Genomic DNA, 13,270 nt, shown 5'->3' on the forward strand with positions numbered 1-13,270 from the left:
GAGTGTGCCCTTCAGGTTTTGTGACTGGGATGCCGAGGATCACAAAACAAGGTGTGAAGTAACCATGCAAATTACTTGGTACACTTAAGTGTTTACCCATCAATCGATGTGACGGTTAACCACACATGATCCATCAATACTATGATAAACATTAAGTTACCCTTTTCCTACCTTGTTAAGTACGAGTTAGTGTGCCATTTAACCACAAACACTCCACTAACCGACTTAAACAAAGTGCAAAGTGTAATTTCATGGATTAGCACCTTATTCACATTTTCCTAAGTAACTAAGATTGGGTATTTATAAAAGGTTTAGTTACTTAGTATTTATCATTAATACTTTTAATGAAGAGAGAATTATAGTCCTTATCCTACCCGTTTGGCTAACGACCCTCCACCGGTTAAGGAAGCGGTGGGTGAGAGTGGACACCCATTAAACTGCCATTTTATAGGCAGTAACCTTATACCCCCCTTATAGACCGGCTTTGTGAATGAGGCCTACTAACGGTAAGACTAACTTTACTCTTATACATAAATATAAATATTATTAACTTATAATATGATAAAGTATAAGGGTTGAATTTTAACTTTTTAAAATTCTAAGGGCTAAGCTTGGAATTAAAGTATTCATAAGAGAAATCTTTTCAAATTCCAAAACTTGAGGGCAAGTTTTGTAACTTTCAAAACTTTTATATTCCATAACTTATGTGTTTAAAGTGGTTTTTAATTAAAAAACTCTTCAAGTTCCATAACTTGAGGACAAGTTATGGAAGACTTTAAACTAATTAAGAAAGTGACTCTTCATAATTCATAACTCATGGAAGTTTTATTAGTTAACTAAGGTTACACATATTTTATTTATTGAAGAGACTCTTGAACCTCCACAACTTGAGGACAAGTTATGGAGTCATAAAACCATTTAATAAGAACAAGACTCTTCATTTTGTAACCTATGACAATTTTTATGAGTTTTAAGAAACTTAAATGTGACTTTTCATGTAACTTGAGGACAAGTTACATAAACACATTTTAGAGTCAACTTTTAGATTAAAATGGATTGAAAACAACTATTCAATTAACTCTTCTATTAATCTTAAGCAAGTCATATGAACAAAGATAATACACATCAAACTTTTTCATGTAATTAGCATAACTTTTAAACTAATACAAAACATGAATCTATTGACAATTGTCTTTGAAATTGGATTAGCATGAACATTACCACATCAAAAACAAGTTTATAAGTCCAAAAACATCTTAGGGTAATGTTCCTAGTCTGATTCCTGCAAAAAAACAGTCGAATTTATGTTGTCTGGGGGTCCAACTCGTCAAGTGCAAGAACCAACTCGGCGAGTTGGATCATTTTGATCACTTTTTAGGCATGGACTCGTCGAGTCTCCTGATGGACTTGCCGAGTCTGATGCCCAGACAGCAAAAAAAACTTCGATTTTTAAGCAGTTTTGCAAGGATAACAAGAAAACAAGCCTTGGCTTTGATACCACTGTTGGGTTTTGAGCATTCTAACACTCCTATCGTGTACATGCAACCCTATAAACCTTGCAAATACTAATTTGTTAAGAATTAATCGGATTGAAGATATAGCGTCATCATTGGCTGGAATCGAAATATCTGCGAGATCGGGGTCACAATTTGTATCGATTAAACAAATTGTTGGAATTCCCAACGTGATACATTCTTGAAGGGCCGTATATTCTTCGTGCTGATCAACGATGATTACAATATCGGGTAACCCTGTCATATATTTAATCCCACCCAGATATGTTTGCAAATGAGATAATTGTCTTTTCAACATAGCCGCATCTCTTTTCGGAAGACGGTCGAGCCCCCCTGTTTTTTGTTCGGTTCTCAAGTCTCTAAACTTATGAAGTCTTGTTTCTGTAGTGGACCAATTCGTTAACATACCACCGAGCCATTTTTTATTAACATAATGACACCGAGCCCTTATTGCAGCCCATGCTACTGAATCAGCTTCTTTATTTTTAGTGCCAACAATTAAGAATTGTTTTCCTCTGCTTGCTGCATCAAAAACCAAATCACAAGCTTCTGATAAAAAACGAGCAGTTCTAGTAAGATTTGTAATATGAATACCTTTACGTTTTGCAGAGATATAAGGTGCCATTTTAGGATTCCATTTCCTAGTACCATGGCCAAAATGAACTCCTGCTTCCATCATCTCTTTTAAATTAATGTTCCAATATCTTCTTGTCATTTCTCCCCACACTGCCTCCCCCTTTTGAAAAAAAAAGAGAGAGGTAATATGGACAAATGGAAGTTTAACTCCTAAAGAAGCACTTTATGAAGCCTCCCGGAATTTGATTGATTTATTGATTCCCTTTTTACATACCAAAGAAGAAAATTTAAATTTAGAGGGCAATCAACACATGGTTCCTTTACCCCCTTTTACCTTTTATGATAAATTGGCTAAACTAACAAAAAATAAAAAAAAATGGCGTTGAAATCGATTTTTATTGACCAATCAGAATTGCCTCCCAGGATCTATAATTGCCTCAAAAGGTCCAATATATATACATTGTTGGACCTTTTGAATAACAGTTGGATCTATGTTTTCTCTATTATACATGCAAATAAGAACTTTCCAAGGGTTAAATCCTAACTAGCATATTATGAAGCTCTTATACTACAAAGTACTAGTTAGATGACATACCTTTTGATGTAGCTTGATGTCTTCAAGCTTTAAGAGCTTAGCCCCAATAGTGTGGAAGCCTCAAGCGGAATCACAAATCACCAAAACACCTTGGAAGACTTTACAGAATATGGATACTTGGTTCTCTCTAGTGAAATCGGCCAGCCCTCTTAATGTAACCACACTAGTGCCAATTTCACCAACCAATGACATGTTTATATAGTATGGAGACTAGGGTTAAACCCATGACCTTTCATTTCATATGATCCATAGGTTAAACACTCCATGGACTATCCATGAAAGCTTAGCCCAACCTAAATGAATTTGGCCCATTCCATATATATAAGAGTCCATATTTAATTAGTTCATTTTGATCACTTAATTAATTATAAATTAATTATTCATCAATACTAATTAAATAATATGATTATATATTAATATATTAGATCTTATAATATATTAATATAAATCATAAATATACTATTCTCAAAAGAATATCCATATAAATTGTGTCGGTGAAGTGCAACCCAAATGGACCATGCCGGGTCGGGTCAAGTACATACCAAATACAGTTATGGACTTAGACATTAATCCAACAACAATTGTCCCCCACTTGAACTATACTTCATGCTCGAAGTCCGTTGAGGTAAACAACGCCATATAGTGCTCCCGCATCTCTGCCTCCGGTTCCCACGTCCACTCGGATCCCCTATGATGCTCCCAATGCACCTTCACCAAAGGTATCTCCTTGTTCCGCAGAACTTTCATCTTCCTCTCCAGTATGTCCACAGGCCTCTCCACGTATTTCAAGCTCTCATCGACCTAATATTATCCAACGACACCACCGCCTCCAGATCCATAATGCACTTTCGCAACTGTGAAACGTGGAAAGTGTTATGGACTCGACTAAGATCCTCTGGTAGCTCTAGCTTGTATGCCACCTTGCCGACCCTGGAAATGATCCTTAATGGCCCAATGTAACGGGGACCCAGTTTCCCTCTCTTCTTAAATCAGATCACACCCTTCCAGGAGGAGACCTTCAGGAGTACCATATCACCCACTTAGAACTCTAACTCAGTTCGGCATCTGCCAGCGTAACTCTTCTACCGACTCTAAGCGGTCTGCAATCGCTGCCTAATCTGTTGATTCTTCTCGGTAGTCTGCAAAACTACCTCCGTCCATCCCATCACCCTGTGTTCGACCTCACCCCAACAAACCGGGGTGTGACATATCCTTCCATACAACAGCTCAAAAGGTAGGGCGTCGATGCTGGAATGATAGTTGTTGTTGTAAGCTAACTCCACAAGGGATAGGTGGGAATCCTAAATCCCACCAAAGTCAATGACACACGCCCTCAACACATCCTCGAGGGTCTGGATGGTCTGCTCGCTCTAACCGTCGGTCTGTGGATGAAATGTTGTACTAAAATACAGCCGTGTGCCCAGTTCCTCGTGGAACTTCTGCCAGAAACGGGAGGTAAATATAGCATCTCGGTCGGAAACAATGGAGACCGAAACCTCATGGCAAGCAACGGTCTCGCGAACATACACGTCAGCCAACTTCTCGGTCAAAGAACTCTCCCGTATAGCCAAGAAATGGGCACTGTTGGTAAGTCGATCTACGATGACCCATATAACATCAAACCCCTTAGCCGTCCTTGGCAGTTTGGTAATAAAATCCATCGTGATTTGTTCCTATTTCCACATTGGAATCTCTAGGGGCTACAACATACCATGCGGCCAATGATGCTCGGCCTTGACCATCCTACAGGTCAAGCACCTCTCGACGTACCAAGCGATTTATCGCTTCATACATGGCCACCAGTAACTCAAACTCAGGTCTCTGTACATCTTGGTGGCCCCCAGGTGAATTGAGAAGTGAAACTTATGAGCCTCCTCTGTGACTGTCTGTCTGACCCCACCAGAAATCGGAACCCATACCCGACCGCATCGGGTCAATAATCCTCGGCTATCCTGTACAAACCGGGTGTTCTCACCCCTGATCCTCTCCAACTTGCAGTTCTATGGTCATATGCCCTCGACCTGAGCATCTCTGATCAAACTCACAAGCGGAGAATCCACCGCTATCCTCATACGTACCTCTGGGGTGGAAGACCCAACTGACTTGAGGCTCAAAGCTTCTACCACCACATTCGCTTTACCGGGGTGGTAAAGGATCTCGCAATTGTAGTCCTTAACTACATCCAGCCACCTACGATGCCTCATGTTCAGATTTGACAAATCCATGATATGTCTCAAGCTCTTGTGATCCGTGTATATGGTACAACGGACCCCATATAGGTAATGTATCAATATCTTGAGACCGAGCACCACCGCTCCCAGCTCTAAATCATGAGTAGGATATCTCGTCTCATACGGCATCAGCTGCCGCGACGCGTAGGCTATTAACTGTCCTCTATGCATGAGGATCACCCCCAAACCTATGATGGATGCATCATAGATTACCACAAAATCCTCCACTCCTTCCGGGAGTGTCAAGACCGGTGCCTTGCACAACTGCTGACGGAGTGTCTCAAATGACCTCTGCTGCTCATGGCCACACCGTAAATCCACCCCCTTCCTCATCAAACGAATGAGGGGTACTGCAATCTTGGAGAAATCCCAAATAAATCTCCCGTAGTACCCTGCTAATCCTAAAAAACTCCTGATATCGAAGGGAGATCCTGGCACCTCCCACTACATGACTGCCTCCATTTTGGCTGGATCGACCAGAATCCCCTCCTGGTTAACGAGATGTCAGAGAAATTGGACCTCTCGAAACCAAAACTCACACTTCGAGAACATAGCATACAACCATTCTCATCTCAAAACTCCCAATAACTCCCTGAGGTGCTCCTCGTGCTGCTCTCAGGTCTTAGAATATACCAAGATATCATCAATAAACACTATGACCGAGCGATCAAGCATCAGTCTACAGACCCGATTCATCAGATCCATAAATACTGCTGACGCGTTGGTGAGCCCAAATGGCATCACCGCGAACTCGTAATGACCATAACGAGTTCGAAACGTGGTCTTCTCTACATCCTACTCTCTGACCCGGACTTGATGATACCCTGACCTCAAATCTATATTGTAGAACGAAGATGCATGCTGTAATAGATCAAAGAGGTTATCTATCCTCGGGAGTGGATAACGGTTCTTCACCTCAACTTGTTCAACTACCTAAAATCAATGCACATCCGGTGCAATCTGTCCTTCTTCCCGACGAAGAGGATCTGTGCTCCCCATGGAGAAATGCTAGGTCGAATGAACTTCTTTCCCAGTAGTTCCTGCAGTTGTGATGATAGCTCCTGCATCTCTGGTGGCACCAACTGTGACAACCCGAAATTTCTATCTGATAAGTCAACCCATCAAATGTCCAGCCTTGTTCCTATTATCTTCTAGCTATGTTAAGGGTCATACAGAGATTTCTGAGCCTTGTACACTTAAGGATTGAGTGTTATGAAGTATTAGCTCAAGATGAGAAGGCTTCACCTGAACCAGGAACCCAATATAATGGGTTCATGGCCGCAAACCCTGTTCACGGCCGTGAACCCTCTCCTGGCTGTGATCTCTCCCATATATATGAGGTTGCTTCACTTTTCTTCATTTCTTCCTCTCCTGGCTGTGAACTACCCATTCTCTCTTAAGTAGCATCAAAGAAAGTCCCCACTTCACTCCAAAAATCTTAAGTGTTGATCCCTTACTTTTTCATACTTGAAAACTCCTTTGATTCCACCATTGATTAATCACTTTCTTCATCATCTTAATGATCTTAAAGATTTCATGGCCGTGAACCCTTCGTAGAGCCGTGAACCCTTCATATGTGGACTGTAAACCCTTCAAATGTTCATGTGAGGGTCGTGAACACTTCATGTGTTCATGAGCCGTGAACACATCTTAGGCCGTGAACCCATAGTGGTTGGTCGTGGACTCCTTTCAGCCCTCTAGTCTCCATTCTAACACTTCATCGTAAGTGTTTCCTACATCCTAAGGTTGTTTCCTATGCTTATTAGTTGTTATAGGCACTAATTGTAAGCCTATACATGTTAATATGTGCTTAATAGGATCCAATTGTGCTTCGGGACTTCAATTGTGAACTCAAACATCCTATATCTATCTTTCATAGCAGGTCACTCACAATCAGGTGAGTTCATACCCCTACAATCAACCTTTTAATAGTTTTAAATGCTTTAAGGGAGGGAAAACAAGTTGTACACAATAAAATTTTGTTATTATGTTACAGATATAAACTTACAAACATTTGAACTGTACAACTTTCAAAGAATGTTAACATCATGTTAACACCATTTTCAAACCACTTTTATACTACTTTTAAAATACTTTCAAAACCCTTTGCAAACTCATTTACTTTCAAACCATATTCCTTTATGTATTTGAGTGTAAATATGCTTTAATGGACTTAGGACTAATACTAATGACCTTGACTCTTGTTCCTTGTTTGGTTGTGGGCTAAGGGTAGGATACACTAGTCCGACTGTCGATTAACTCATAATTATACATGCTAAATGCATATATGAACATTAAATTTTACCTTTAAAGTTATACTTAAATCAATTGTACACGCTTAGCAATTGAGTCTTTTCTACAAGTCAGTTACAAAACAAACGTACTAGTAAACTATAATAGGTATAGTTTAGAGAACATACATATACATATACATTTACAAGAAACAGAAGGAACATATACATATACATATACATTTAGAAGAAACAGAAGGAACATATACATATACATATACATTTACAAGAAACAGAAGGAACATATACATATACATATACATTTACAAGAAATAGAAGGAACATATACATATACATAAACATTTACAAGAAACAGAAGGAATTGTACACACAATAACATGTACATGATAACTGTCACATCCCAAAACCAAGAACGGCGGAAACGTTCTGGGGCGGAGGACGTCATGTACAGTATCACAACAATGAAAAGTAGTAAAAAAGCAACAACATCATCCATTGCATTAATAATATAATTATTATACAAGTGTGTTCTGTCAAATTATAATAGACACTAAGTCCATCTTCTCTAAACCTTGCATCGGTACCTGTCTAATGATGACCTGAGGATACAAGTAATTTTGAAAGCGAGTATCAGCTTTGAAGCTGGTGAGATCATAAGTATTTTAGTGTCTTAATTTGTATGTAAGTATTTGTATGTATATGAACTGTAGTGTTAAAAATGTATATGAATTGTAAGTATGAACATGTTTGTAAAACAACTGTAAACGTTTGAAAAACCCTAGAAATCCCTATGATTCCTACTACTATAAAAGGGAGTCTTCTACCAAGACCTAACTGTTCTGAATGTAGTCTTCTACCAAGACCTAACTGCTCTGAATGTAGTCTTCTACCAAGACCCGACTGTTCTGAATGTAGTCTTCTACCAAGATACAACTGCTCTGAATGTAGTCTTCAAGCAAGACCCAAATGCTCTGAATGTAGTCTTCTACCAAGACCCGACTGTTCTGAATGTAGCCTTAGTATTACCCTTTGGTACTAGGGAAACTAACAATGTTAACTGAAGACATCCGTAGATGTACATTTACCTCTGTTGCTAACAGCTGGGTATAGGAATAGTCAGTCCCTTAAAGTATACCTGTAATGGTATCAACCGTTGACATCCGTGGATGTGCTTTTACCTCTGTAGCTAACAGAGATTCTAGGAATGGTCAATCCCGCAGCGTATCCTTTGGTACTAGGATATTAAATCCAATCTATCTCGTCGATTATTTGATTGAATCACAAGGTAAAGATAAGAATGAGGATTATATAACAGAATCTATACATATAAAATGTACTAGTAATTCGTGTAAGTGTACTCATGTAAAAGTGATCATGTAACCATATCTAGGTAATAGTATGGTAATGTATTGTAATGTTCTAGATATAGTGTATGCTCTCACTATCTAGCAAGTATAGTAATGTACTGTAATGTTGTAGCTGTAGTGTATGCTCTCTTTATCTAGCAAGTATAGTAATGTACTGACTCATGAATGAACTGACTCATTGTATGATATCGCGTTCTAGTAATAGTTCTAGTATCTTCCTAAACTACCAATATGGTAGTTTACTAGAAATCTAACTGGTACGTATGGACATTGATGTATACCCTTGCTACCCAAGGGCATTGGATGTAATGGAAGGACCTTTATGACTATATATTTACACATGATATATAACTAATATTTAACCGACCTTCGGACGGGTACTCGATATCCCACCAGACCACATCCAAATTGAGGAAAAGGAAACAGGGTGGATAGCCTTCCTAAGTCCTTTCAACATTTCTTATATAACTATACATATATAGGCATGCAATTTATAATATAAAAGTATAAAATAAGTTTTGTAAAACCTTTGAACATGATTATTGTATAAGAAAAGATCGACTTGATGTCAATCTATAAAACGGTTTGAAGGCATGGGTTTGAATAAACAGTTTAAGTATAAGGAAGCATTTGTTTGAAACACAATTGTAAATGAGTTTGAATGGAAATATACAGAGTAAAATGTACAGTTTAATAAGGATTTTAAACATAATAAGTGTTTACGATAAACATTTGAAGGAAACTTTTTGGTAAAACGGCTAATGAGTAGCCAATCATTTGAATGCTGCTTATTAATCACATGTGATTGATATAATAATTAGCATAATTCTACTTGTATCCACCCCCCCATACAACATTTAAAAGCAGTTAAAACATTGATTAAAGGTGTCTAAACTCACTTGTGGTGAGTGGATTGGATTGAAGTGTCGGGTACGGTGCTAGGCGACAAATGAAGACTTGTACACACGCACGAGCCTAGTTATCATATAATGAACATATATATAACTAATTAGCCAATTTATAACTAATAAATTAAGTTGAGACACCCTAGAACATGAAAAAACTTTGTTTCAAGTGTTAAATATCACAAGGATTGCATCCGAGTGTTGGTAGGGCAAAACTAGTGTGTTTGGAGTCCAAGGGTAAACTCCATTGGGGTTTACGGTTTTGATGGTCATGACTCAAAGAGTTTATGGCAGTAAACTCTAGAGTTTACGGTCGTAAACTCTAGTCCTAATGACTAGGTGTTGTTTTGTGGTTTAGCAAGCCTCTTGAAGCAATTCTACTAAGTGGTTTGGCCTTTGGAAGGGACTAGGACCTCAAAAACACTCCTTGGAGGAGTTTACGGTCTCATGGACTTTTCCCTTTGGGTTTACTACTATAAACCCTTATGAGGAAGGGTATAGCCATGTTTTCAAGCCCTTAAAACAAATTGGTATGTGTATGAGCTAGTTTCTAAGCCTAAGGAAGATAAATGACCAACTTAAACCCACTTTAGGGTCTTTGATGTTTGATGGTCCTTGATGTTTTTCTAAGCTTAAAACCTATAAGGAAGGATTTAAACATGTCAAGGAAGGTTTAAACATCAAACTAGGGCTTAGATAAAGACTTAGGCACACTTTGGTGCACTTTATGGTGTTTACGGCCCAAGCATCACCTTGGACCGTGAACACCTCAAGTCTTGTGTTCTTGACATATTTTATTGATGTTTAAATGTAATACTAGCTTAAAATCACTCAAGGATAGAAGCACTTACTATTAGAAGGTTTGATTTGTGCTAAAAGGCCAAGAACACTTAGTGTGTGTTCTTGGTGTTCTTGGTGTTTTGGAGAATCTAGACAAAATACATAAATGAATGGATGAATAAATGCACAAACACTAGATTAAGTGTTTTACTAACTTGAAATGGTTAGAACACTTACAACTTTCAAGATTTGGAATTAAATCTTGGATGATACTTGAAAGAGTTCTTGGAGTTTACTCTTTTGACTTTTGGGGAGTAAACACAAATGACTAACTTTTTGGGGAGTAAACTCATACATAGGTATGAGTTCATGGTTTTGGGTCATTTCTAAACCCAAAACATAAAAGTTTGGTCGGGTGTTTCTAATACATGAAGTGTTTACGGTTTTTAAAATTCAAAACCCGAGACAACACTTTCTCTCACCCGTTCGTTTAAAAATAATATTAAAAAAATCAAACGAACTTTATATTTCTTAAAAATAAGAAATAATGACATTGACTTATGATACGAAGTGGTTGACTTTTAGGGTTTCACCGAATGGAAATTTTGGGTTGTCACATCATCCCCCTGTTAAAGGGAATTTCGTCCCAAAATTAGAATTTAGATAAGGAAGTAGGTATGAATGATCGAGTCGAGAGGAGGAAACTTCCTAATCGATTGGTTCTAGCGCTCCTAAGTGAAATCGGGTCCTCGGTTGGTATCCCAACGAACCTTCACTAACGAGGGACTGCGTTGCTTCGTCCGCTTGACCTCTCGGTCGAGGGTCACTACGGTTCTAGTACGAAGGCGAGGATCTCATCGAGTGGACTTACAAGAGTCCTAATGGAAAGGTACGGTTTCATGATCGAGACGCGAAGAGTAGAATGTATGTTACTGAGTTCGCGGAGCAGGTCTAGTCTGCGAGATACAGGACCGATTCTGGTAAGAATCTTGGAGGTCCTATTTATCATGGTTTATACGAAGCGTATTAAGCCATTCCCAGAGTGAGACTTCCTAAAGAATTTGGTCTCTCACTTGGAATTCCAAAGGGTTCTTTCTCTTGCTAAACTTCCCAGTCAAGGGCCACCCCTTTGCCGGGTCAAAGTCGAAAGGGTTTCTTTGATTTGCGAGGAGTTCTGGATGAACTATGACAGTAGGTCTGTAAGACCTAGAATTTGGCGAATGACTGTCGGTGTCTCTGGTGTCGACAAATTCTCAACGGTTTTTACAAATTGTAAGAGTACTCAAAACTTCCCACATCACTAACAGTGTGTCATAGAAATTTGACTCTTCAATTTCTAAACTCGTGCCTAGAGAACTTCACGAAAAGTTCCTCCGAGGGTAATGTTTCCGCGGGTTCCTTCTTACTACGAGGGTAGATAAGTAAGTCATTACATGGAGAAATGACGAACTGATCCAAGTAAGAAAGACGTACCTTACTCATTTAGCTCATGAAAACAATGGGCATATTGGTCCTATCCGAAGGGTATCACTACGGACTCGAAGTGTCCGCATCGAGTTTGGAAGATAGTCTTTCGGACATCCTTCCCTAACACTCGAACTGGTGATATTCGGATCTCAGACCCATTCCTGAAAATAATTCTTTCCTTGCGTCCACTCAACCAATTCATTTATGCGAGGCAGAGATAACGATTTCTACTGAAAAAAATCTTGACGGAGCCCTCGATAGCCGAGGTACATACGATGCAATCTGTCGATCTCTGGAAGAATATGACCAGGGTTCTCCAGGGTGAGAATCCTAGTCTTCTAATTCTATCTCTGTGTAGTTTGTTAAGTTGTCCGGGCTGTTCTTGTATCTCCGTAGGTGTTTAGACTATAGGGCGATCTATTTATAGAAGTCGTACTGGGTTCTAAGTTTGTTCACATGAGGATGCGATTACTCATAGACTTAGGCAGTTCTCTGTCCTGAAGTTCATATTAGAATTCATACATGGTTTCACAATCGCAATCTCATGTATACAAATTGTATATAATTAAGATTGAAAAGGTATTCGAATAACTGATTCTTCTTTAAGCTCATATCCCATCGAGGAAAAAGAAGTTAAAGTGGAATCATCAATTCTAAACCTGTAGAACCTTGATTATATATTACCCTTACGTATACATTCCTCAGTGATAGATCAACCGCTTGAATCCTTGGATTAAACTTGACGTACTACACGAGTGGTACTTCGGGGATTTCTTCGGAAAAGAGAAGAATTATGAGGTACTCCATGCATGAGTACTTTGGTGTTCTGATATGACGGCTTCGCTACAATGACGTTTACTGATAAGGAGATGTACGTATGAAGCTGTTTTTGTGAGGATCAAATTGAATCGAGTTGCATGATAATGTCAGAATCATACAAAAAATTAAAGACATTAGATTTGAACATAAGGCGTTTATAGACAAAACACAACCGTGCAACCATGAACAAAGTTACAGTACTTTAGATTTACTACAAGACTATTGCTACGAATAAGGTATGCTACAAAAGACAAGTATACGCAGCACGAGCATCCCTATACAGACAGGATCTCGCAAAAGGTAAGACTCTAGTTGCACTAGTTTTGGATAGTTTATAAGTCTGTTACAACTACACGCCTAAATTACGCTAACGAGGGTCCGACGTAGTTTCTCCTGTAGATGTGATCCTGAGAACCTTCCCATCAGCACCCGAGTTCTTCGCTATCGGGCAATCCTTCTTGAGGTGTCCAATTTCACCGCATTGGTGACATATCTGGACAACACCAACAATGGTGGTGGAAGTGAGGTGTTTAGCCAGTGTTATGTGGACACGATTGTCTTCCTCATTACTCCACCTTGGAAATTACTTCCTAAAGCATTCGGCTTTATCACTACTTTTTGTGTAGGGTTGGTCCCGAGGAAAGGGACTTGAGTGATGGGTCGTGTCGGTGCTCCACAACTACGAGCATGGTGCCCTAATTTTAGGCAATTGCAACATTTCATTTCATGGCAAGCCCCATGATGATGGAAACTACACTTATCAC

Source organism: Lactuca serriola, chromosome 5 (assembly GCF_051521515.1).
Source record: "Lactuca serriola cultivar US96UC23 chromosome 5, Lser_US96UC23_V15, whole genome shotgun sequence".
Classification (NCBI taxonomy): domain Eukaryota; kingdom Viridiplantae; phylum Streptophyta; class Magnoliopsida; order Asterales; family Asteraceae; genus Lactuca; species Lactuca serriola.